Source organism: Hyperolius riggenbachi, chromosome 2, assembly GCF_040937935.1.
Source record: "Hyperolius riggenbachi isolate aHypRig1 chromosome 2, aHypRig1.pri, whole genome shotgun sequence".
Lineage (NCBI taxonomy): Eukaryota > Metazoa > Chordata > Amphibia > Anura > Hyperoliidae > Hyperolius > Hyperolius riggenbachi.
The window spans coordinates 164642679-164669505 of record NC_090647.1 but is presented as its reverse complement, the minus strand read 5'-3'; the positions used below and the strand labels follow the sequence as shown (position 1 = coordinate 164669505).

The 26827-nt window shown below is 45.7% G+C and overlaps 1 long non-coding RNA gene across 1 annotated transcript in view; it reads left to right on the top strand.

Moving 5' to 3' along the window:
* Positions 1-1326: 1326 nt before the first annotated feature.
* LOC137544153 (uncharacterized) overlaps positions 1327-26827 on the top strand; it is an 83804-nt gene continuing 58303 nt past the window's right edge. The window contains exon 1 of the long non-coding RNA XR_011025739.1: positions 1327-1549. This is a non-coding gene — a long non-coding RNA (uncharacterized lncRNA). The remainder of the gene's footprint in view (positions 1550-26827) is intronic.

Genomic DNA, 26827 nt, shown 5'->3' with positions numbered 1-26827 from the left:
AACCATGGACAGCAGCTTCTTCGTTTCATGAAGCTCCCTTGAGCATCAGTTTCCCTTTTTTATGGGTAACTCCCCATTTTAGCCTCCTCTTTCATATGTAGCAATCCCTATTTCATGTTCAGGTGCCCCTTTATGTTGCAACCGCCCAAGGCCCAGGTCTTTGTGGCCTTTCCACAAATCTGAACCTCGTCAAAAGGAAACCTTCACTGATTCATTAAATGGGTTGTTCTTTTTGTTGACAGATTAAGGATCCACAGGGAGCTGATGAAGCATGCTACAGGTGGAATGATCAGCTTGCCATCATTAGTCAAGCTCTTTTAGACGTTGACATTTGAAGTTTAGTTTTTCCACAGCGAAATGAGAAACCGGCTCTTTAATAAACAGTCTTCAGCTGCACAAGTGTTGACTGGACTGCAGTCCTGCAGCAAGCTCCAATATTGGCAAAACCCGCTTTGTTATCTCTCGCAGTGAGTTTATATCAAAGCAGAAGCCTTTTTCACGATTAACTGCCAGAAAAATGAGGCTTTATGAGATTAATTGCCATCTATTTCAGTACATTTAATTAACTGAGAGACAAATATGCGAGCTTTCAGCAGATGATTCATTTCTTTTAAAGTCAAATGCAATACACATCATTCTGATGCTGGGATTTACCACTAGGTAATGTTTAAAAGCAGGTTAAAGGTATTCTGAATTCTGTAGTAGAGAGAAAAAGAAACTGCTCCACCTCACCACGTATCACAGTGCTGTGTAGAGAAGGGCGTTGGACGCTCGATCACACCTCCAAACAATCACATAAAGCAAAGTTCTCTGCACTCCTGGAATCTTTAAAAATCCATATCTTTTATTGGCTAAGAGAGCTCCGAGGCAGGCAGAAAGTAGCAATCACATTGTCCTCTCCAGGACAGCTCTCACCTGGAATGTAGTGGCTGTCGCCTGTGGGTAAGGATCAGCCTATGTCAGCTTGTGTCCTTCTTAGATGGCAGCCAGGGACCAGGCTCTTTCAGCAGCGGGCATGAGACCTAAGATGGAAGTCCAGGATGTAGGAAGTGAGGCATGGTGTAGCTGAATCTCCTCCTTGAAGAGATTCCACAACGCGGGAAAGGCGTCATCCTGTCTCAGTGCTGCTAGCAGCTGGCTCTTGACCTGAAGAAACGGAGGGTGCCTCCTCCGGGAAACGCATTGTCTATTAGCTTAATAAAGCAACTCTTAGTCACTTTCTGTTCCCCTGTAGTCACGATAAGTGTTGATATAGTCAAGGTATTTGTTGATATAGTCATGGTAAGTGCTGCCTAGCAACCACATGACTTCTCAGCCCTCCTTACAGCCACTAGCTGCTAGCAGCACAGGGACAGGCTGACCCCTTTTCCTCTACTGTGGATTCCCTCTAAGGAGACCAATGGTCACGTTCATCTACATTGCACCTCCCTTCCTGTGTCCTGGACTCCTTACTTAGGTTTTGTGCCCGCTGCTGACTCGAGAGCCCGGTTCCTGGCTGCCATCTAAGAGGGACACAAGCTGATCCTTACCGACAGCCACTACATTCCAGGTGAGACCTGTTCTGTATATGACACTGTGATTGCTACTTTCAGCTAGTCTGGGAGCTCCTATTGTTTGTTTTTAGCCAGGCCCGGATTTACCTTACAGGAGCCTATAGGCACATATGTCCTGGCACCTTACACTTCACCCTCCATGAACTTACAAACCGTTGTGGATCCCCACGCAAGTGTGCTGGCTGGCGCAGCTGTCACTTCTCTCTTACTTCCCTTGCTCATCCAAGGTAGCTATAGATGCCCCTTAATATTAGGTAGCCAGAAATTACCTCAGTATTAAGTAGCTAAAGGTGCCTCTGAAGGGAGATCTCGTCAGTGAAATGCAGAGAACAGGGTGCGTAGCCTTTCATTTACACATTAACAGGACTCTGCATAGGGAAGTAGGGAGGGAGGTGCTCAGGGAGGCAAGTGAGCCACCTTTACATCATCAGGCGCCTGTAGGAATGTGTCTACTGTGCCTTATGGTAAATCCGGCCCTGTTTTTAGCCATGTACATTGGGCCACAGAGCTGCATATGAGCAGGATTGCTTGATTGCACCAAAAGGGGATACTCCAAAACCTCATACGCCAAAACCTCATTGCATATGCTTTATTGGTTCATCGATTAAAAGGTACAGCGGTGGTACATGGAAGCACAAGAGCTGACACATTTCAGACCCTTCTGGGTCATTAATCATAGGCATTCAATTAGGCATAGGCATTAGTCAATGGCATTCAATACAAGTATGTTTATACTACAAACACTGCTCTTCCACTCAATACATCAAATAGGTGTGGTGTAGTTCTTAAAGAAATTCAATACAATACAATGCAAGTGGATAAAAACATACGTTTGTATAAAATTGCAAATATATACAAAAAAAAGAACAAAAGATCCCAAAATAACTGATGGTAATACAACTCTAAAGACAACTGAACAATAAAGCCCTTATAAAAGTTTAGTGAAAAGTTAGAGCAATGAGGACAAGCATGATTTAGGAGAAAAGATAAGGGAGGGGTAAAGGGAGATGGTGACACAATCTAAACATACATTGATATCATTTTATTCTTATCTAGGAAGACTTTTATTCATACAAAGCCTTGAAGGCATAGACTATGTAAGTATAAAGATTATATATATGTATGTGTATCAAAAGACACATTTATTACCCCTCTCCCACGGTCCCACCCTCCCATTTGTAAAGCCATACATAGCCAGTAGAGATGTAGCGAACGGTTCCCGAACTGTTCACCGGCGAACCGCTCTGCTACTCTGGGCCTCTTACTACTTCCGGGTCGCAATGACCCGGAGTAGTACGCCTGCGCTGCCCGGCGGAGCGCGTCCTAGATCACGCTCCTGTTGCCGGGCACTCTCTGCGCATGAGCGTGACGTCACTCATGACGTCACGCACATGCGCAGAAAGTGCCCGGCAACGGGAGCGCGATCTAGGACGCGCTCCGCCGGGCAGCGCAGGCGTACTACTCCGGGTCATTGCGACCCGGAAGTAGTAAGAGGCCCAGAAAGGTTCGCCAGGCGAACGGTTCGGGCCATCACTAATAGCCAGATAACAGACAAACAATTACAATGTCCAATCAGAGAGACCTGGGCCCATATGCAATTAAGTTTTTCTCCTGAGTTATCTCCAAGGAGATCATTTTCAGCTTCTCTTTAAAAATAACTTTTCAGCATTTTACAATTAAAAAAAATACCTAAAAGTTGGTGAAAAAGTGCTATCAAATTTATTTTGAGCATTTTTTTGCTTGCTGGTGGTTTGAGGGCTGGAACGCACTAGAACACTTTTTTGAGCGTTTAGGGAGTGCTTTAAATTACTAGCAATTTCCCTAAACACTTTGCCAATGTAAATAAATGTAACAAATTCCACAGTAGCGATTGCAATTAGCAAAATCGCTATCACAGGACATGCAGCATTTTGGGAGCATTTGTGCTTCAATGTAATGTACTGAAGCACTGGCAAATGATGCTCATGAGTCGCTACACATAGCTATTTGTGTGCGATTTTAAATTACTGCAAGCTATAAAAAAATTATAATAAATTGAAAAGACCAATCAGAATTAAAATCGCTAATCGCAAAACTCTACACAATTGCTGGCAAAAGGCTTATACATTTTATAATCGCTACCAAATTTGCCGGAAAACGTTTATGAATTCGCTTACAAAACGCTACCAAAAACGGTAGTGTTTGCGCTAGCGATTTGTATGGGGTTGCTGGCCTAAAAGGCATTTTATGACAAAGGTGTGAAAATATCACCTAGTAGAAAAATCAGGATAAAAAGTGAATTTCATATTGGCCCTGGAGTTTAAACGAATAGATTAACCACTTGCTGACCAAGGGATTTTTCAATGATCGGTGCTGTGTGGGCTCTACAGCCCGCAGCACCGATCAGGAGTGCAGCAGGGCGATCAGACTACCCCCCTTTTTTCCCCACTAGGGGGATGTCCTGCTGGGGGGGTCTGATCGCCGCCGGCTGCATTTGCTTAGCGGGGGGGGGCTCTTCAAAGCCCCCCTCCGCAGCGTTCTCCGCCTTCTCGCCGCTCCCTCCCTCTCCCTCCCCCTGTGAGCTGCGCAGGACGGATTTCCATCCTGCGCATTGAAGGATAGGCTTCAGCCTATCATGTGCCGGCGATCCCCGGCCAATCAGAGGCCGGGGATCGCCGATCTGCCTTACGGCGCTGCTGCACAGCAGCGCCGTATGATGTAAACAGCGGGGATTTCTTTCCCGCCTGTTTACATTTTGCCGACCAGCCGCGATCGGCGGCTCTCCGGCTGTTCACGGAGACACCCTCCGTGAACTGACATGGAAAGGCCGCAACTCGCAGACGACCAGTTTACGCCAATCGGCGTTAGCTGGTCGTCAAGAGGTTAACATTCCACCTATATTTATGGCCAATGGGTTCCCTGTCCCAAGTTAAAAATCCACTGTACTTCCCACTTTAAAATTACAGTGTAACGAACATAATTGAATACAAGGAAGAAATTCCTGTAATCTCCCATGATGCAGTGGGACGCTGCCTGACTAAGCAGGACAGACCTAACAATATGAGTAGAGACAACCTGACTCACAAGAGAACATTTTTCAATGTATTCAAAATGTAAAAGATTAAAACAAAATTTAAATTAACTTTAATATACAATGCCTGATATTTCAGGCCTCTCCTACAGTGGAGGCAACTAATGTTTGCTCTGCCGCCTGATGCCTTCTCCTGGCCCATGCTACAGTGCATACAAGTAACGTGTCAGAGTGGAAAAGTATCGACGACATAAAATGTTTAAAAATGCCATAGATAATTTAGCAAAATCACATATTTCAGGCCTGTCTGAGGACTAGCGTTCTTTTCTGTCAGGCAGGAAGGGTGGTGTAGCTGTAGAGCGGAGTTTCTTGCACCACACATTTTTCAGGCCTACAGTGGATGCTATTACAATTTTGTAATGGACACCATTTGACATAACATATTTGAAATAACAAAATTTGATAACATACAATTTTTAAAATTGTAATACATAAATTTGGAATGCCACTTTCTTCAGGCCTCTCTGAGGACTGATGTTCTTTTACAACGGGCAGGAAGGATGGCATGGCTGTTTAGAGTGAAGTCATTGGCAATGTGGCATGTTCAGTTGAAATATTTGAAATGTTGAAACTATAGTTCACAAAAACTTTTAAAATGTAATACATACATCTGTAATGACACAACATTTCTGGTCTGCAGCAAAAATGGCTGCAAATAATTTTTAGGCAGGTAACCAAGACAGCCATACTAAAGTCTTTTATTTGAATAATCTAAAAACTATAAGACATTTTTGGGATTTACACATTAAAAAAATGCGTAAAATATGGAACTTTTTTGAAATATTTTGCCCTTGATCTACCTCCACCATGCCACTGTCCAGGCTTTGGTAAACTTTGTACACCTTTTTTAAAGAATTTGTGGCTGCAGAGATGCCATAAAAGTTTCAGAAGTTCGCCTGCCATTAACGAGTTTGCCTGCCATTAAAGTCAATGTGGCTCGCCGCAAATGATTGGTTCGCGAAGTTCACGGTAACATTTGTGAATGAATGTGTTCATGCACACGAAATCGCTGTGTTCGACCATCCCTATTACTGAGTAGATTAGGTAACAGGATTACACTGTGAAATGAAATGTATATCATAACTACAGGTTTTTACGAGCTAACAAGGATTTTTTTTATCATTGCATTTGTCATATGGCAGCAACTTGGATTCTGAAATCTGTTTGTCACTAAAATCAAACAAAATAATATGAAATATTTTTGAGTCCTTGGTTTTCCAGTTTTTGCCTCTCTCTTGTGTTCTCATCCTAATAGCACTCAAAGAACTTGAAATAATTACACTCATTCAGATAAATCCTCTCCATTATGCTTCAAATTGAATTTGAATACAATACTATGCTAGAGAAACTCAATCACATATTGAACAGGGAGTTCAATATGTGATTGTCTAGACTATTAGAAACAATCAGGTGTCTATTTTAATTTTGATTGCTTTGTAAACTGTGTTCTGCACTATTAACCATTCACTTCTTATTGATAGCTTCCCTTCCGTTTCTGTACAGACTTATTAAGTGGATTTTATTGTTTTAAAATGCTTGTTAGCTCTTTTCAAACTCCACACTTTAGTTCTGACTCCCTGGATGATTATTTCTAACATGCAAACCCAACTGAAGCTGCCCTCCCTTAAGTGGTCATTGACTTCTTTAGAGCCAAATTACAGAACGTTCCATTTTCTTTGATTCTCATTTATCTCTCTTCCACTGGTATGGAAATGCTTAAAGGACACCTGAGGTGAGAGGGATGTGGAAGCTGACATATTTATTTCCTTTTAAACATAAACAATGCAAAATGTCTGCCTGTCCTGCAGAACCTCTGCATTTAATACTTTTAGCCATAGCCATAAACCCTGAACAAACATGTAGCCGAAATTGGGTGCCACTATAGCACTATTGCTAAAATACGCCTCCAGCTCAAGGGTAATTCTGGGTTCCAGGGAATTACTTAAACCTCAAATTACTTATCCCTCAGCGTTGCCATGACTTGGAGGGGTAATAGAATTTAATGCAGCCAGGGATTTGAAAGGCAGCAGGGTGTGCCATCATTTTGCCCACCCTGTGCCCAGCTCACCGGTGGCATATATATACGTACGCCAGATTAGATGTTTGACGGAAGTCTGACTGGAGTTACCAGTACCACATGCTTGTTTCAGGCGTGTGATTCGGACACTACTTATGCATAAAAGATCGGCAGGACAGCCATGCAACTGGTATTGTTTAAATGGAAATCAGTATGGCAAGCCCTCTCATTTCAGGTGTCCTTTAATTCTGTCAGCATAGGGGATGTTGCACAATCATGATTTTCTATTTAGGCATTAGATTAGACCACACCTGTACTGTTCTGTCCAATGGTTTCTCATTCTCTTGGTCCTCACTCCTGGTCAGTGTTCTCCAAGGTTCTGGCACAGCTCTCTTTTCTCTATGCGTCAGCTGCTCTGACAGTCGTTTTCATCATTTCAGTATACAGATGAGAAGACACCCACATCTGCCTATGTTCCCTCAAACTGATCACTTGTCATTGTAAACTGCCCAACAGAAATTTCTTCATGGATTTATGTGAGGTAATTAAAATGTAAAGCCTCCCTTAAAGAGGAACTCCAGCCTAAACAAAAATACTGTCATTAAGTTATATTAGTTATGTTAATTAAAATAGATAAGTAATATAATCTCTTACCCACACTGTTTTAAAAGAACAGGCAAATGTTTAGTTTCATGATGGCAGCCATCTTTTTGGTTGAAAGGAGGAGACAGGGAGCATGAGACACAGTTCCAACTGTCCTGTGTCCTGAGCACCTCTCCCAGTTGCTAGGCAACGTGAATAACAACATAGGAAATCCCATCATGCTCTGCACAGCATCAGGGAAAAAAAGCCCGGGCTTTTTTTCTTTGATGGGTGGAGTTTAGCTAAAAATGCAGCTAAAAATGATGCTTTGGTAAAAAAAAATAAAGTTCTGATGCTGTGAAACTGTTAAAGAAACACCAAGCCTTTTCAGTTCTGCTGAGCAGATTCGTAGTCCGGAGGTTCACTTTAAAGTGTACCAGAACTGAAAAATTAAAGATTTTATGATTACTTGGGGCTTCCTCCAACCCCATCCGCTCCCATGCCGCCCTCCTCAGCTGCCCGTAGCTTCGGGAACCAGGTACCCGCACTTCCGTCAGCTGAAGCAACTCTAACGTAAGAGAAGTGCGCTGGGCGAACTTCTCCTGTGTAGCTGGTCACGACTGACATCAGTGACAGGACATGATTCCCGAAGCTGTGGGCAGCGGAGTAAAGCGGCGTGGGAGCGATCGGAGTGGATGTGGCTAGCGGAAGCCCCAGGTATGTATAAAATCTTTTACATTTTTCAGCTTTGAGTCTCTTCAAAGTGTACCCAATAACCCCAATAAAAAGGGAGAGGGAAGCCAGAGCCTTCCCATCTCTTTCTTGCTTACATTCAAAAAGGGTGCACGGAAATTTGGGTGCCCAAAATAGTGGCTACTAGAATATCAATAAATTTACCAATATTTTACTATTATGAAGTACAAGTTATGATAGTCCACAGACTTCCCATCTCTTTCTTCTATACATGCAAAGTTGAGTGCCTGAAACATAGAGTAGTAAAATATCAGTAAAAGAATTTGATATTTTACTACAGCTAAATCTTATTCTCATTAAGAAACCTCCCTCAACCATCCAATTTGAATATTATAATCGAATTGGATGAAAATCGGTGCCTCCAAACGCATGCCCTTCCAACAATGCGACCAATTTCCAGACGAAAATTGGTTGCATTGTCGATCCTGCATGCTGTAATGTTGGGCCCACTTGCTTGATCGGGTGAGCGGCGGGAACGGCGTGCAATTTTGCAACATTCGACTAACGGGAAAAAACCCTCAGTGCTGTCTCCCTAATGAAAAATGTCCCCCCAGTGCCCTGTGCAAGGTAAACATTACCTGTCCGTGGCCTCCGCTTGTCCCTCTGCTGCTCTGGGCACATTCCACTGTCTATACACACACGCCCCACGTGATTTTCTAGTAAGGGCGCACGTGTGACACGCGTACCCTTACTAGGAAACCATGTGGGGAGCTCTTGTATGCAGAACGATGAAATCCCAGAAGCCAGCAGGGGGAGAAGCGTAGGCCACGGGCAGGTAATGTATATTTTACACTGGGCACCGGGGGGACATTTCTCATTGGGGCGGCGTGGCGGACGCATGCGGCGCACAAGGACAATTCCGGATTGATTTCAGCATCAAATTGATTAAGAATCTCCCTGCAGTGTATGGGGAGCTGACAAATCTCTCTCTTATCAGATTCGATAAGAGAGAGATTTGTCTCTTGGTCCAATCTGCCCATACATCGCTAGATTTATGGCTACCTATAGAAAGTCAGATAATGTTGAAAACATTGAAGATTCTGCTGACCCAGCATGCATGCAGGCTGGTGATTGGTGTGTGGTCACCCACTGATGCGTTATGTGCTAACTGCCCATCTTTTTTCTTCATGGCCTGATACACAATTGCCAGTAATCTCAATCATGGATTATTTAACAGCTGTTTCAGGGATTCCTAAAAATATATAATAGCAATGCCCCGGCAACCCCATCGCATATTGCATATGGAGCGGGCACCCAGCATCCAAATGAACATAATATTAGGTGGCCATTTGATCAGGAGATACCACCAATACTACTCAGCAGAGGGAGGAACACAAATAAACAATGCTTTCACTCTTAGCTGATGCTTCCTCCTGAGTAACAGTGGTCATCTGGCGGTCATTTCCTCATTGCTAGACATATTGTGGCTCTGTACAATTAAGAAGCTGACACATCATTGCATTCCAGTAGATCTGGAGGTGTGGTTAGCTTGCAGGGACAACAAAGGGATTATTAGCATATTCAGCAGTGATACATTGTGGGAGACTCCAATCTGAATAATCGCAAATGCCATGGGGTTGATTCACTATAACAAATAGCATGCCTTATCAGAGATAACGTGCCCTATTAGAGTTAACATGCCTTATCAGAGAAGCATAGCGAGCGCTACGAACTTATTCCTGCTAATTGGCAATGACGAGAGCTCTACTCGTCCTGCCCTGAGTCCCTGGGGATCCAATCGCTTTAAGGCCTTGTTTCCATCTGTGCGCTTCTGTCCGCTTTTCAGCAACATGTATCAATCTGTAACATTGATATGCTGATAAAAAGCGGATAGAAGCGGACAGATGGAAACAAGGCCTAAAGGACATTATCCCTGCACTTTGATTGGCCCAATAGGCTGCCTGTAAAGTTTCCTGTCAAGTGACAGGCAGCCTATTGGGCCAATCAAAGTGTGGGGATAATGTTTTTTAAAGTGATTGGACCCGCAGGGGCTCAGGGCAGGACGAGTGGAGCTCTTGTCATTGCCAATTAGCAGGAATAAGGCTGCGTAAAATGTCCAACGCTGTGTAATATGTTGGCGCTTTATAAATACAATAAATGAATGCATAAGTGTATAGCGCACGCTATGCTACTCTGATAAGGTACATTAGCTCTGATAAGGCATGTCAGCTCTGATAAGGCACGCTATTTGTTATAGTGACTCAACCCCCTTCTGTTTTAAGAGGACAAACTTTTGTTTTTAATTGTCAGTTGTCGTTCAATGGATCAAGTCAATAATGTCATTAAACACTTAGTCCCTGGAATAAAACATTCTACATTGCAATTTATATAGCCAGCCAGGCTGTAATAAGTAATATAAACGAATCTGTGTAATGAAAAAAAGGAAGCGTGAGAAAGATAACCTCGCATAAAGGTAAATTATGTTAAGTCCCCAAATACAGATGATGGGTTTGTGTCAAGCCCCCTCTATGCTGAATGCCACAAGTGGGAACTATTAAGAATAATTCATGATTAGTATTATAATTTAACCCGAAGAATCAGAGCTATCCAGAACTTTCAAATTGTCTTTCATGTTTTTATTCCACTGGCATAGCTCTACAGAAATGCACGTTAAGAGTGAAGCAAATTCTATACTACTCATTTTAAACAGTTCTCTCTTTCCATTATAGTGTTATCTCTAAGGGTCTCTCTCACTCTCTCTCTACAAATCCAGACTATTGCTTTATATGACTTTTTACTGAAAGCCAGCTAAATGTGTTTCTGAACAAAGACCTCAAAGTGGTCAGAAAGTGGTCAGAATGCCTACTTATGCACACATGCTACATGGTTCTTGGCCTAAACAGCTGGTCAGAGCTGCTACTGCTTAAGGTGGCCACTAACTATACAATCTTTTTCATCCAATCTTACCATTTCTATGTAATACAAGGTACTGTGTAAGCGAGAAAAGAAAAAAACCACAGAGACACCGGGAGCCCCTATAGTGTATTATCCTCGCAATCTGGTCAAGATATACAAATATTACTACTCACAAGTGTAGGTTGCTTGGAGAGGCAACCACTCAAACACACATGTGGAGAAAGCCCGTCCCCACTCGGTCTTTGGGATGGAAGGTCGCAGCTCCTTTGGAAAAAGCTTTCTTGCCACAGGTTTGTGGCAAAAAAATAACAATCACACAGATGTGGGATGTTAGACTCAGATTAAAAACAGCAGTAGGAGGCGCCCTTTTTGTATGGTTTACACTTAGGCTTCACGTATAATATATAAGGTATGTTGTAGATCGCCTACCTTAGAAATGGACACTCCACTCCGTAGGATAGACGTAACAGTTTAATGGTGATAAGCACTTAGGACAACGCGTTTCGCGGCATAAACCGCTTCATCAGGTCAAATATAGTGCTGTATGCTAATGGTGGATATCCTGGGCGCCAAAACTGGCGCCCAGGATATCCACCATTAGCATACAGCATACGAAACATACAGCATACGAAACGCGTTGTCCTAAGTGCTTATCACCATTAAACTGTTACGTCTATCCTACTGAGTGGAGTGTCCATATCTAAGGTAGGCGATCTACAACATACCTTATATATTATACGTGAAGCCTAAGTGCAAACCATACAAAAAGGGCGCCTCCTACTGCTGTTTTTAATATGTAATACAAGGGAACTGCCTAAATTATCCATTCAATATTTTCACTCAATTTACTCTTATACTACATAGATTTGGTAAAATTGGATGAAAAAGATTGGATCATTAGTGGCCACCTTAAGAATGTAGACTGGTGGATCGTCTTGGCCCAGCACAGGCTGAGTGCATTGTTCTCTTACCCTGCCAGTTCTGTACCACTCTGTTGTGTGTCGCATCTCCGTCTGTGCAGAACTTGATCCTAAATCGTCACCGAAGGGACTGAATTCTGATCCCCGCAGGCAAAAGTCCTTGTATATGTGTAGACTTAAAGAAAACATATGAGTGAGTTTTATGTGTAGTACACAAGGGTGTAACAATAGACCATGCAAGAGATGCAAGCTGCAGGGGAGCCCAGAAGCAACAAGAGCCCCATCCTGAGAGACTTACAACTAAGGGCAAGGAGAAAAAAACTTTCTGCTCTCTGCACAATTGTTCTAATGACTACACCTGCTCAGCCACTGATAAGGAATCATCCAAAGTTTTGCAGTCAAAGATTTGTAGACAGTCCCTATTCAGTGTTCAGCAGGGTCTTGTGTACAGCATCCTGCACTCGGCCTCTCCCTATCCCTCCCCAAGTGTTCTGTACTGTGGTGATGCTGGAGAAGTCTGCAGAGCCGGTTCTGCTCCATCAGAGATGGACAGAGTGAGTGTAATAAGCTGAGACTGGGAGCACATTCGTCTGTAGATTTTCTGTATGCGTTTTCTGCACACCATGTGTAGCTGTATGTTTGAAAACATGCATGCTTTATCACAGAAACTTATGTAATTGATAGATTGCTTCACTGCTGTCAGTCTTTATCTGCATGGGGAAAACACATTCAAGTGTGCACTAGCCAATTGAATAACATTGGGGGGGGGGAGGGGTTGGAGAGGGGTAGAGGGGATTTTAGCAGGTGGGGGCCCCATCCAAAGTTTCCCAGCAGGGCCCAGTGATTTCTAGTTACGCCTCTTGTAGTACAGCTAAGAAATAGAGCATTAGTAGCAAAGAAAACTCTCATCTTGTGTTTTGAAGTACAAGAAGAGTTAAAAACACTTAAGTTATCTATGCAAAAGAGCTTCTCTGAGCTCTTTGAAAGGGAATATAGTCCTGTTTTCTAAAGCACTTAAACAGCCAAGAAACAGTGAGAGACAGCTTGAGATAAGGTTTTACTGCAGGAAAGTTCAAAGGATCATTATTTCTGCTTTGTTTTAAAACTTAAAAGACTGAGTGTGGTTACTTTCTAAACTCCAAATTTTACAAATTGATCTAATGTTATAAAAAAGAAAGCTATATAACTGAAAATAAAATATGAGACTCTTATTTTGCTACTAATGTTCTATTTGTTATCCATACAACACATATAATTCATTATACTATAAGTTTTTTTTCACTTCATGTTTGTTATAATGCCTTGCCCCACTGCAAATTGCAAGGCACATAGGAAAATGTTAATGGTATTATTGGTGCACTTACAGATTCCTATTCAGTTACACTGATTAGGATGCAAGGGCAGCAAAAATCATGCATGCAGCACTTTTGCAACTTGGAAAAGCATCATAGTAGCAGGAAAAGCAACAAGGGCCTTTTAAGGGAAAGCCCTTCTCATTGCGTTTTCGTGGTCACATACAATCCAAAAGGGTAGCAGGGGAGGAGGACCTAATAGTACTCTGTGCAGGGGCGAGCCTGGGGTGCCTGGCACCTGGGTGCAAGATTTTCTCTGCCGCCTATGGGAGTGGTTAAATTTACCGCGCCCAACCACATAACCACACCAGTGTCCTGCCTAATCACACCCACACCTTCCACCTCTTTCCGCATGCATGTGATACCCCATTCCTACCCCTCTTCCATGGGCTTGCTCCTGGCTGGCTTTGGCTTCCTGCGAGTCTGCTAGTCTCTGGACTGACTCAGGCTGAGAGGCTCTGCGAGTGCGACGCAGTCACACACTGCGTATTTATGGCTACCTGCGGCCACCCTACTCTCGCTGTCGTAGGCTCCTCCCCCCGCCAAGCCCAAGCGTGAGGTGGGCTGCCTGTATCTTTCCCGTTGCACTGCGCAGCCTGCCAGTGTTGCCAACCTTTCACGTTATTTTTTTATTGACAAATACCTAAAAATTTACTGACAAAAGATTATTTTTACTGACAAAATTTCCCCACTAAATGCACATAAGAGACAGCTTTTCCCCATGTAAATGCACATAAGAGACCGCTTTTCACCAGCAAATGCACATAACAAGAGACCGCTTTTCACCAGCAAATGCACATAACAAGAGACCGCTTTTAACCAGCAAATGCACATAACAAGAGACCACTTTTCACCAGCAAATGCACATAACAAGAGACCGCTTTTCACCAGCAAATGCACATAACAAGAGACCGCTTTTCACCAGCAAATGCACATAACAAGAGACCGCTTTTCACCAGCAAATGCACATAACAAGAGACCGCTTTTCACCAGCAAATGCACATAACAAGAGACCGCTTTTCACCAGCAAATGCACATAAGAAGACAGCTTTTCACCAGCAAATGCACATAAGAAGACAGCTTTTCACCAGCAAATGCACATAAGAAGACAGCTTTTCACCAGCAAATGCACATAAGAGAGATTTTCACCAGTAAATGCACATAATGACAAACAGACAGTGTCCCCAGAATATATAGCCAGGGATATATGTCCCCAGGATAGGTAGCCAGGGGGTATATGCGCCCAGGATAGGTAGCCAGGCGGTATATGCACCCAGGATAGGTAGCCAGGGGGTATATGCACCCAGGATAGGTAGCCAGGGGGTATATGCGCCCAGGATAGGTAGCCAGGGGGTAAATGCGCCCAGGATAGGTAGCCAGGGGGTATATGCGCCCAGGATAGGTAGCCAGGGGGTATATGCGCCCAGGATAGGTAGCCAGGGGGTATATGCGCCCAGGATAGGTAGCCAGGGAGTATGTGCGCCCAGGATAGGTAGCCAAGGGGTATGTGCGCCCAGGATAGGTAGCCAGGGGGTATGTGCGCCCAGGATAGGTAGCCAGGGGGTATGTGCGCCCAGGATAGGTAGCCAGGGGGTATGTGCGCCCAGGATAGGTAGCCAGGGGGTATGTGCGCCCAGGATAGGTAGCCAAGGGGTATGTGCGCCCAGGATAGGTAGCCAGGGGGTATGTGCACCCAGGATAGGTAGCCAGGGGGTATGTGCGCCCAGGATAGGTAGCCAAGGGGTATGTGCGCCCAGGATATGTAGCCAAGGGGTATGTGCGCCCAGGATAGGTAGCCAGGGGGTATGTGCGCCCAGGATAGGTAGCCAGGGGGTATGTGCGCCCAGGATAGGTAGCCAGGGGGTATGTGCGCCCAGGATAGGTAGCCAGGGGGTATGTGCGCCCAGGATAGGTAGCCAGGGGGTATGTGTGCCCAGGATAGGTAGCCAGGGGGTATGTGCGCCTAGGATAGGTAGCCAGGTGGTATCTGTGCCCAGGATAGGTAGCCAGGGGGTATGTGCGCCCAGGATAGGTAGCCAGGTGGTATCTGTGCCCAGGATAGGTAGCCAGGTGGTATCTGTGCCCAGGATAGCTAGTGAGTGACAGGAGCGCGCCCCGCCGCCGCCGCTCCCTCCTCCGCTCCCCCCTCACCTTTCAGCAGCTTCAGTCAGACCTCAATCAGCGGGCGACCCGACCAGGAAAAGGGCGCCGGACGCACCCGCTCTATATGCGGAAGTGATGTCACTTCCGCATATCAGTGCGGCGTGCTAGGTCCTAGCGCCCGCCCGCCTGATCGAGGTCTGACGCGGCGGCTAGAGGGAGGGAGCTTGAAGCGGCGGCGGCCACAGGGGGAGAGCGGGGCCGGGCGAGCTGGGCCGGGCGGCGCCTCTCAGAGGCAGGCGCCTGGGTGCCTTGCACCCGCAGCACCCGCCCAGGCTCGGCCCTGACTCTGTGGGACCCTCGCATAACTGTACCTACAGACCATTGATGACTAAAGGAGACTGTAAACAAACAGGACATTCATAGAGCAATTTGAAGATCAGAGCTTCAATATAAAGAATACTATTTCTAATAATAAGCTATTGGATTTCAACCTGGGCAAGCATAGGAAGCAATACTGTCCTATTTCTGTGAACAGTGACAGTAGTGATTGTTCCCCACTCGTCACTCACTGTCTCCACCCTTCTCTACAGATATAAAGGAAAGCAATTAGCCAAGCTGAACAATCATCTTTATTATACAGTTAGCTTACAGTTAGAGATTGATGGTGATCTGGTCTTTTCTTTGGGAGTCATTCCAGCAATTGTGCTTTTTCAAAAATCCCCTTCCTCTTTTCCTACTCTTCCTACCGAATTTCCCAATGTACCCATCACCCTACGAATCCAGGGATGAGCAGAAACTACGCCAGTGCGAATTTACGCATCGTAGTTTGCATCTACGCGTCGTAGTTCATAGGCGAAGTTTCAAACCTACGCTTATGAATTTACGCGCAGCGAAGTACCGCTACGCGTAGCTTACGCCCACTATGCGTAGTTAACATGTGTATTGCGTAGTGAACTACGAATGCGTTTCCGCATGTGATTGTATGCATACAAATTTACGCATTGGAAAAGGGAATGTACGCATAGAAGGGTTCCCAGTATATGCATTTCTAAAGAAATTAATGCGTACAATTTTCTGCATACGGGCATAAGTATCCGCATACACTACGCTTCGCACTATGCGTAATTGCGTATTTTAACGCGTATTCTACGAAAGGCATACGAAGCGAATATTTGTTTTCGAAGCCGTAGTTTGGCGAAGCGTAATTGCGTAAAACTACGCGTATTTTCAGCGTAGCGAAGTTGGCTGACTACGACCATCCCTGGAATCCACTCCAAACTTATCTGTGGGGGCCTTGACATTAGAGGTCACTTGATTACACTATTCACCCAGATAACCACAATCCTTTTGATCACTTTGTAAAAAAAAAATGAATCTGCACACAGAACCCCCCTCCGCCTGCAACCTGCGCCTCATCGCAGTTGCCCACACACAGACACACGACTGTACCCTGTTGTACCCCGTTTCATTCTACCCACCGTTGCCACACCTCCTGTCAATTGACAGAATCAGAGGAGAAGATTAATGCTGTAACAGTCATATCCCCTATCCAAAAGTGACAGCAGGAACTTGACAGTATGCCAATCCCGCATTCCAAAAGTGTCAACTGGAGACTGGGCCTCTTTTTGATGATAAGACACCCCTCCTATAAGCTGGTAGAGACATGATCTAATCCCTGGAACCTTTGAAATCACTAATGCCCCTAAAGGGGGCAAAAAGAAGTATAGTCATGGTTAAAAGTTCAACCACTCTCAGATTTATTTCTATGTTCAGTAACAATCAGATTGCTGTATAATCTTTGACTGTACAGATGTTTTCCTGGAACTGTATGGCCATATACAGAGATACATAAGCTCACTCTTCCTTATCACATGATGCATATTTTTTCATTTTCTCCCCAGAAAAGGCAAAAGCAGCAACATTTTACATTGTTCACTGTAATTCCACTATTAAGCATTTGGTGGAGCCAAATCAACCTCATGTCAAATGCATATCTATATGAAATTAAATGAATACATCGAGCCTTCAGGTAAACTCACCTTGGTCTGACCTTTAATAATTCCTTATCTGCAGGAAAACAGTCTATTAATCATGTAAACAATATCTCGATATATAAAATACACAGAATTACATGTAGGGCATTTAGCTTGACTATATTCTTTACAGTACAACACACGCTAACAGCCAGCATGCGCAGCCATGTAATTATATGGTAGGCTTAGAACAAAATTGTGTAGATCATTACCGACAACACTATTTAACATCACACTGTGCAAATGAGGTACAGCTAGTTATTTGGGCCACTTTTCGCTTTTTTTTTCATGAATAGGCTTTCTTGTTCTCTTAGTACAATACAAATACTTAATGCATGCAGAGCTAGCGCTCATGCAAGGAATTATGCGTTTATTGTACTAACATCACTCTTTCGTATGAGTAAGTTATTACGAGCTATAATACAAACTCTTTGCTTTACACAGCTACCTTATGTTTAATATTATACCATTCATCTAACTTGAATATTTAGTAGCCTGTTTGTAGATAGAAGCATCTCCTGATCTTTGAATAGCAATTGTGTTCTAATAATTCAATATGAGTTTGTGCATTGCATAGGCCTAAAAAACGTGCTGAAGAAAGTGACGTGTAATAAAGAAGAATTCTCTGCAGAATTCTTATGAGTTTAGAACAACATCCTTTTGACGAATGCAATAGATAAAGTATTGCTGTGAAATGATACATATTCAAATATATTTTTTACTTGGAGCTTTGTGTACTCAAAATTTCTGTTGTGTCTATTAAAAGATGTTCCCACCGCTCTCTACATCTGCAGAGTGATTTTTTAAAGAAGTTAATGAAAAACCAGCAAACTTTAACTCCACAAACTTAAATAACCAATTTGCAGAGAAATTCACATTTTTGTAAATCTCTATGCACATAAATACAAATTTAAAACGGACCTGAACTCAGAATTTCTTTTCTCAAGCAACAGCATAAGAACCTTTAAAGAAAAACATTTCCTTTTTGAAACTTATAGAACTCTTTCTGAGATTCTGTAAAGTGGTTACTTCCTGGGATCATGGGAGCTCAGAAAGGGTTAACCTCTTGTGTTTACATATTAGCTCAGAATTCAACAGAGTTGGATGACAGCTGACAGCTCGGATTACACTAGATCATTACTTGCTAAGAAGGGATAATTAGACAATTTGTTCTCTATAAACACATGCAGGGTGGACACAGGGTTGATTTATCTGTGTTCTCCTTGTCTCTTGTGCAAGAGTTCAAAAACAGAAGCATAAAGGAGATTTTTTTTTCCGTTATAAAGGTTAATTTGTGTCTTGTTTAATATTATACTTTAAATAGGTATAGGGTTAAGTTTGACCCTCTATACTTATTTACCTGGAAGGGGCAGGACATCTGGGGTTCCCTTTATTAAAGGGAGCGCCCAGATTCCACATAAGCCCCCCATTTTTTATGCACGCTCCTCCTGTGCACCAGAGGCTGGGAAGAGTCCCTTGTCCATGATATGGACAAGGACTCTGCAGGAGAGGGGGAGGCTTTGTTGCCTCTCTTTTACAGAGCCCCCCATATCACGGACCATGTGGGCTGGTGTAGTGTTGGGCGAACAGTGTTCGCCACTGTTCGGGTTCTGCAGAACATCACCCTGTTCGGGTAATGTTCGAGTTCGGCCGAACACCTGATGGTGCTCGGCCAAACCATTCGGCCGCATGGCCGAACTAAGAGCGCATGGCCGAACGTTCCCGAACGTTCGGCTAGCGCTGTGATTGGCCGAACGGGTCACGTGGTTCGGACCCGAACGCGCTCTGATTGGCTGAACGGTCACGTGGTTCAGGTAAATAAATACCCGAACCACGTCATATCTCCGCCATTTGTCTGTGGGTTTAGCTTTGGGTAGGCAGGCAGGGTAGTTCGCTCTCCAGCCACGCTAGCCAGGGTCCCCCCACCCCAGTCATTGTGTGTCGCTGCTGGGAACAGTAGTACACCGCTCGCTCTGCAGTGCCTGAGTTGCATGAGCACGTGGTCAGCAAAATAACCTGAAGCTTGAAGAATGCCGTTGCCTGCAAGGTTCACCTCACCACTGACACCTGGACGAGTGCGTTCGGCCAGGGTCGATACATCTCCCTTACTGCGCACTGGGTGAACCTTGTGGAGCCTGGCAGCGATTCCTCACCCGCTACGGCGCGGGTGTTGCCCACGCCACAAACAGCTGCACCGCCGTCCCTCCCACTGGATAACAACAGCAGCACCTACCTCTCTGACTCCTTCTCCTCCAACGCATCTCAAAGCTGTACCTCATCCGGAAACGCTAACCCAGCACCAGCAGCAGTAGGATCGTGGAAGCAGTGCAGCACAGCTGTTGGCATGCGTCAGCAAGCGTTGCTGAAGCTGAACTGCCTTGGGGATAAGCAGCACACAGGGGAGGAAATTTGGAGGGGAATAAAGGAACAGACGGATTTGTGGCTGGCACCGCTGGACCTGAAACCGGGCATGAAGCTAGACACCTGGCACGAACTGGCAATGTACGCAATAGAGGTGCTGGCTTGCCCGGCAGCCAGCGTTATGTCAGAACGCTGTTTCAGTGCTGCCGGAGGCATCGTCACAGATCGGCGTATCCGCCTCTCCACAGAAAATGCAGACCGTCTGACTCAAATTAAAATGAATCAATCCTGGATTGGAAACGACTACGCAACACTCCAGGACCCCAACCAAGTAACATGACCAATGAACATCTGGGATGGTTTAGCGTTTCCGGTCCCTGTTTATTGAACCTCTCATCTGTATTACATTTATGACTGCATGGCGGCAAAAAGCATTGCTGCTATATCCGCACGCTTTTTGTCCTCATGCAAGGCCTGTGTTGTTGTGTCTCAAAAAGCATGGCCTTCTCCTCCTGCGCCTGCTCCTGTTCCATCACGTGTGCTGCTGCTGCTGGGTTAGCGTTGCCGGTCCCTGTTTATGGAACCTCTTATCTTTATTACATTTATGACTGCATGGCGGTAAAAATCATGCTATCCGCACGCTTCTTGTCCTCATGCAAGGCCTGGGTTGTTGTGTCTCAAAAAGCGTGGCCTTCTCCTCCTGCACCTGCTCCTGTTCCATCACGTGTGCTGCTGCTGCTGCTGGGTTAGCATTGCCGGTCCCTGTTTATGGAACCTCTTATCTTTATTACATTTATGACTGCATTGCGGTACAAAGCATGCTATCCGCACGCTTCTTGTCCTCATGCAAGGCCTGGGTTGTTGTGTCTCAAAAAGCGTGGCCTTCTCCTCCTGCGCCTCCTCCTGTTCCATCACGTCTGCTGCTGCTGCTGCTGCTGGGTTAGCGTTGCCGGTGACAGTCCCTGTTTATGGAACCTCTTATCTTTATTACATTTATGACTGCATGGCGGTAAAAAGCATGCTATCCGCACGCTTCTTGTCCTCATGCAAGGCCTGGGTTGTTGTGTCTCACAAAGCGTGGCCTTCTCCTCCTGCGCCTCCTCCTCCTGTTCCATCACGTGTGCTGCTGCTGGTGCTGGGTTAGCGTTACCGGTCCCTTTTCCTGGAACCTCTTCTCTGTATTACATTTATGACTGCATGGCGACAAAAAGCATGTTACCTGTGCAAAGAAACATGACATTTTCCACATTTAAAAGACAGTTTTTCCTTTGAAACTTTACAATCAATTTTCTCAAAAACTATAAGCTCTTTTTCAAATATTTTTTTCCTCTTGTACCCACTCCCAAGGTGCACATACCCTGCTAATTTGGGGTATGTAGCATGTAAGGAAGCTTTACAAAGCACGCGCGAACACCCGAACATCGCGGCGATGTTCGGCGAATGTTCGCGAACCCGAACATCTAGGTGTTCGCCCAACACTAGGCTGGTGTGGCTAGTATGGCGGACTATCACACAAGGTGACTTTACCAGCCTGCATGGGTGACAAGTGGTTAAAGAAATTGCACATTTTTTTAATGTATTAAAAAACAACAACAATGTAGACCCCCCCCTTTCCCCTACAAAGCAATAACCAACCCCTTGTCACCCATGAAGGTTGGTATAGCCCTACATGAAAAATGGGCGCCGGTGAAATTTGGGTGCCGGCGTTAGCTGCTAGTACAATATTGATAACATTTCCGATAATCTACCATCACGCAGTGATAATTCCAATACTAAAATATCTGTATATATTTTACTGACGTTAGATGTTTGAGTGCCCCATAGATGCCCATGTTAAATGCAGCTATGAGCAGTGGTGCTCAGCAGAGCTCGAATATTCGAGTATCTCGAATATTCGAGCTCTTTTTCAGCTATTCGAGCTCGGTATTCGAGCTCCGAATAGCTGCAGCTATTCGAATGGGCTATTCGAGTAAACGCGAATAGCCCATTCACTATTCGAGCTATTCGAGCAAACGGCGCTATTCGAGCTCGGGTACCGAGCTCGAATAGCGTCATAGCCCAGATTGATGTCCTTAGAGCCAATCAGAGGGCTCCCAGGCCCTCTGACGGCAGCCAATCACAGAGGGGGACCCTGGCCAGCCCCTACCCTATAAATAGCGGCCGCCATGTTAGGTTTCTCCGTCCTTGCCTGAGACTTGCATAGAGAGAGAGTTGCTCCTTTGTGCTTTGGCTTAGCAAGAGCTCTATTGTGGTCATTTACCTAGCGTTTTTGCTCACATACACCTCCTATACACACCTATATTGTTGTTAGTTAGATAGACATTGTATTTTAGTTAGTAGCTTTTGTGTTACATAGACAGAGACAGCTGCTGCAGGCAAGCTTACAGCTTTAGGCCTCAGGGCCTGCCTGTGTGGGCAGCTGTTCTCTCCTGTCCTCTGTTAGTATATTTCTCTCATCTATACCAGTATTTCTGCTGTCCTTTACTACTGATTGATTCTGTATTTAGTATTGTAGTTATACTGTACTAGGACAATCACTGTCACTGTTCATAGGCTAAGGCTAAGGCTACTAGCTCCTGCGTGTGTGCACTCACTGTCTTGTACACACACACTCTATTTCCTTCTGATTACTGATTGATTATTGTAATTAGTTGTACTTACTGTTACTACTTACTCTTACTGTACTAGGAGTCTAGGACACTCAGTCACTGTTCATAGGCTACTAGCTCCTGCGTGTGTGCACTCACTCACTGTCTGTGTACTGTAGTGTACACACACACTCTATTTCCTTCTGACTACTGATTGATTATTGTAATTAGTTGTACTTACTGTTACTACTTACTCTTACTGTACTATAGGAGTCTAGGACACTCAGTCACTGTTCATAGGCTACTAGCTCCTGCGTGTGGTCACTCACTCACTGTCTGTGTACTGTAGTGTACACACACACACTCTATTTCCTTCTGATTACTGATTGATTATTGTAATTAGTTGTACTTACTGTTACTACTTACTCTTACTGTACTATAGGAGTCTAGGACACTCAGTCACTGTTCATAGGCTACTAGCTCCTGCGTGTGTGCACTCACTCACTGTCTGTGTACTGTAGTGTACACACACACTCTATTTCCTTCTGATTACTGATTGATTATTGTAATTAGTTGTACTTACTGTTACTACTTACTCTTACTGTACTAGGAGTCTAGGACACTCAGTCACTGTTCATAGGCTACTAGCTCCTGCATGTGTGCACTCACTCACTGTCTGTGTACTGTAGTGTACACACACACACACTCTATTTCCTTCTGATTACTGATTGATTATTGTAATTAGTTGTACTTACTGTTACTACTTACTCTTACTGTACTATAGGAGTCTAGGACACTCAGTCACTGTTCATAGGCTACTAGCTCCTGCGTGTGTGCACTCACTCACTGTCTGTGTACTGTAGTGTACACACACACTCTATTTCCTTCTGATTACTGATTGATTATTGTAATTAGTTGTACTTACTGTTACTACTTACTCTTACTGTACTAGGAGTCTAGGACACTCAGTCACTGTTCATAGGCTACTAGCTCCTGCGTGTGTGCACTCACTCACTGTCTGTGTACTGTAGTGTACACACACACACACTCTATTTCCTTCTGATTACTGATTGATTATTGTAATTAGTTGTACTTACTGTTACTACTTACTCTTACTGTACTATAGGAGTCTAGGACACTCAGTGACTGTTCATAGGCTACTAGCTCCTGCGTGTGTGCACTCACTGTCTGTGTACTGTACCAACACACTCTATTTCCTTCTGATTACTGATTGATTATTGTAATTAGTTGTACTTACTGTTACTACTTACTCTTACTGTACTATAGGAGTCTAGGACACTCAGTCACTGTTCATAGGCTACTAGCTCCTGCGTGTGTGCACTCACTGTCTGTGTACAACACACTCTATTTCCTTCTGAAGTTCTGATTACTGATTGATTATTGTAATTAGTTGTACTTACTGTTACTACTTACTCTTACTGTACTAGGGCACTCAGTCACTGTTCATAGGCTAGCTCCTGCGTGTGTGTGTGCACTCACTGTCTGTGTAGTGTGTACACACTACACACACTCTATTTCCTTCTGATTACTGATTGATTATTGTAATTTCTAGTTGTACTTCCTGACTCTTACTACTTACTTACTGTAGTAGGGACACTCACTCAGTCACTGTTCATAGGCTAGCTCCTGCGCGTGTTTGCGCGTGCGTGCACTCACTGTCTGTAGTGTACACACACTAAATTTACTTGTGATTACTACTGATTATTGTAACTGCTAGTTGTACTTCCTGACTGTTACTACTTACTTACTGTATTAGGGACACTCACTCAGTCACTGTTCATAGGCTAGCTCCTGCGCGTGTTTGCGCGTGCGTGCACTCACTGTCTGTAGTGTACACACACTCTATTTCCTTCTGATTACTGATTGATTATTGTAATTTCTAGTTGTACTTCCTGACTGTTACTACTTACTTACTGTACTAGGGACACTCACTCAGTCACTGTTCATAGGCTAGCTCCTGCGCGTGTTTGCGCGTGCGTGCACTCACTGTCTGTAGTGTACACACACACTAAATTTCCTTGTGATTACTACTGATTATTGTAACTGCTAGTTGTACTTCCTGACTTTTACTACTTACTTACTGTACTAGGGACACTCACTCAGTCACTGTTCATAGGCTAGCTCCTGCGCGTGTTTGCGTGTGCGTGCACTCACTGTCTGTAGTGTACACACACACTAAATTTCCTTGTGATTACTACTGATTATTGTAACTTCTAGTTGTACTTCCTGACTGTTACTACTTACTTACTGTACTAGGGACACTCACTCAGTCACTGTTCATAGGCTAGCTTCTGCGCGTGTTTGCGCGTGCGTGCACTCACTGTCTGTAGTGTACACACACTAAATTTCCTTGTGATTACTACTGATTATTGTAACTTCTAGTTGTACTTCCTGACTGTTACTACTTACTTACTGTACTAGGGACACTCACTCAGTCACCTCACCCACCAACCCACTCCATTAAAGTACCCCACTTTTAACCCGCCCTTTTAAAAAACTTTTGTCTTTACGCCCAAAACATCGAAGATGTCTGGAAGTGGCAGCCAGCGCGGTTTGGGCAAGGGGAAGGGCAGCAAGGGAATCAGGAGGAGAGGGAGCAGCATTGTGGCAGGCCGCGGCCGCGCCACCATGCACAGTTCCGCAGCAGCAGCAGCAGCGTCAGTGGCTAACATTCCTTCCATAGCCACTGGCCGTGGACGCCTTGGGCGCCGCCCAGCAGGAGCATCTGCAACTCACGCTGCAGAGACACAGCAGCAGCAGCGTGTAGCACCTGCTTCGATTTTCCTCCAGCCGGGTCGGAAACGTCCCATTGAGGAAAAGCATGCAGACACTGTGGTGCAACTCATGACGGAGGATGAGCAGCCCGCCATCAGCTCTGCATCACCACCACCACCCCTGTTTGCAGCAGCCGCCCAGCAGGGTCTGGGGAGGAGGCCAGTTCACCGTCACAAGTTGGCGACCTGTCACTCAGCAGTATTTTTACCCCAGGCACCATCAGGGTATTGTCTGCTGTTGTTGGCAATTTGGAGGAGGAGATGCTGATGGGCACTTTGGGGGATGAGGGATTGGACAGCAAGACTGTGGCGACAGTCAAGCAGCCCATCCATGCATCAGGAGAGGAGTTTGGGGGGTCATCATCCCAGCAGGACATGTTTCAGGAGGGGGAGGATGATGATGACCCGGTGACAGACAGAGACTGGGTGCCACCACCTCCAGGGGATGTCGTCCTCAGCAGCTCTGAGGAGGAGGAAGAGGATGCGCTTGTGGGCCTTGCAAGGAGGCGCATCATTGCAAGCATTGGCAGCAGTAGGCAGGTCCCACAGCCTGCTGGTGTCTCAGGCTCAGCAGCAGCAGCAGCAGCATCTGCCAGTACCACCACCAGCCGCACCCAAGCCCCCCCCCCCAACCACCACAGGGAGACAGGCGGCAGCAGCGCTTCCATGCCGTAGGGGGATGTTTCTGTCACCAATCTGGCGATTTTTCACCATGCCCACTGTGTACAGCAAGTACGCCACTTGCAACCACTGTCAGCGGAAGTTGAGCAGAGGTGCAGACCCCTTAAAGTTCAGCACCAGCTCGCTCATCAACCACCTTGCTGCGAAACATTTCCACCAGCATGAGGAGTTCCAGAGGCTGAAGGCATCTGGTGCTGGCAGTGGCACCACACCCATCACTGCACAGCCTTCAGCAGCAACAGCAGCAGCAACAGCAGCCACCCGCCCTCCTGCTCCTCCAGCAGCACCAGCAGGAGTGCGGAAACGCACTGCTCCTCCCCCCTCTGCAACTCCTGCCGCCGACACTGAGGCCTGTTCTGGCAGCCAGTCCTCAGTGGCCTCCTCCGCTGTGTCTGCTGATTCCCGTGCCAGCAAAAGGCCACGCCAGAGCCTTTTGAGCGAGTCCTTCCAGGGGGTGGTTAGGGCTCTGCCTCCCAGAAGCTGTCGCGTGCGGCAGCTGAACGGCTTGCTGGCACGGGCCATGTGCTCCCAACTCCTGCCGTACACGCTCGTGCAGGAGGGGAGCGACATTCGTGCGCTGCTTGCTTGCGCAGCCCCAGACTGGCAGCTCCCCAGCAGACACTTCTTTGCCCGCAAGGCCATTCCTGCACTGCACCGCTTTGTGATGGCCAATGTGGAGCGAGGGCTGGAGCACGTGGTTGGTGAAAGGGTCCACGTCACCATGGACTCCTGGAGCAGCCGCTTCGGGACAGGCCGCTACCTGTCCTTCACTGTCCACTGGGTCAGCTTGGTGGAAGGGGGTGAGGATGGGAGAGCAGCAGCGGGCACAGCAGCAGCAGCAACACAGTGGGTGGTGCCACCCCGCAGGGTCAGGGGAACTGCAGCAGGTTCCTCCGATCCTCTGCCATCCTCCGGCACACCTGGCCAAACCCCCCGCCTCAGCAGCAGCGTGAAGGCCCGCCACTGCCAAGCGCTGCTGCACTTGGTCAGCCTTGGGAAGACCAAGCTGACGGCAACCCATGTGTTGGCCAAACTCCAGGAGCAGGAGAGGATTTGGCTGACCCCCAGAGGCCTCAGAGTCGGAGAGGTGGTGGCCGACAATGGGGCCAATCTGGTTGCCGCAATAGACAGGGGAAACCTGACCCACATCCCCTGTCTTGCCC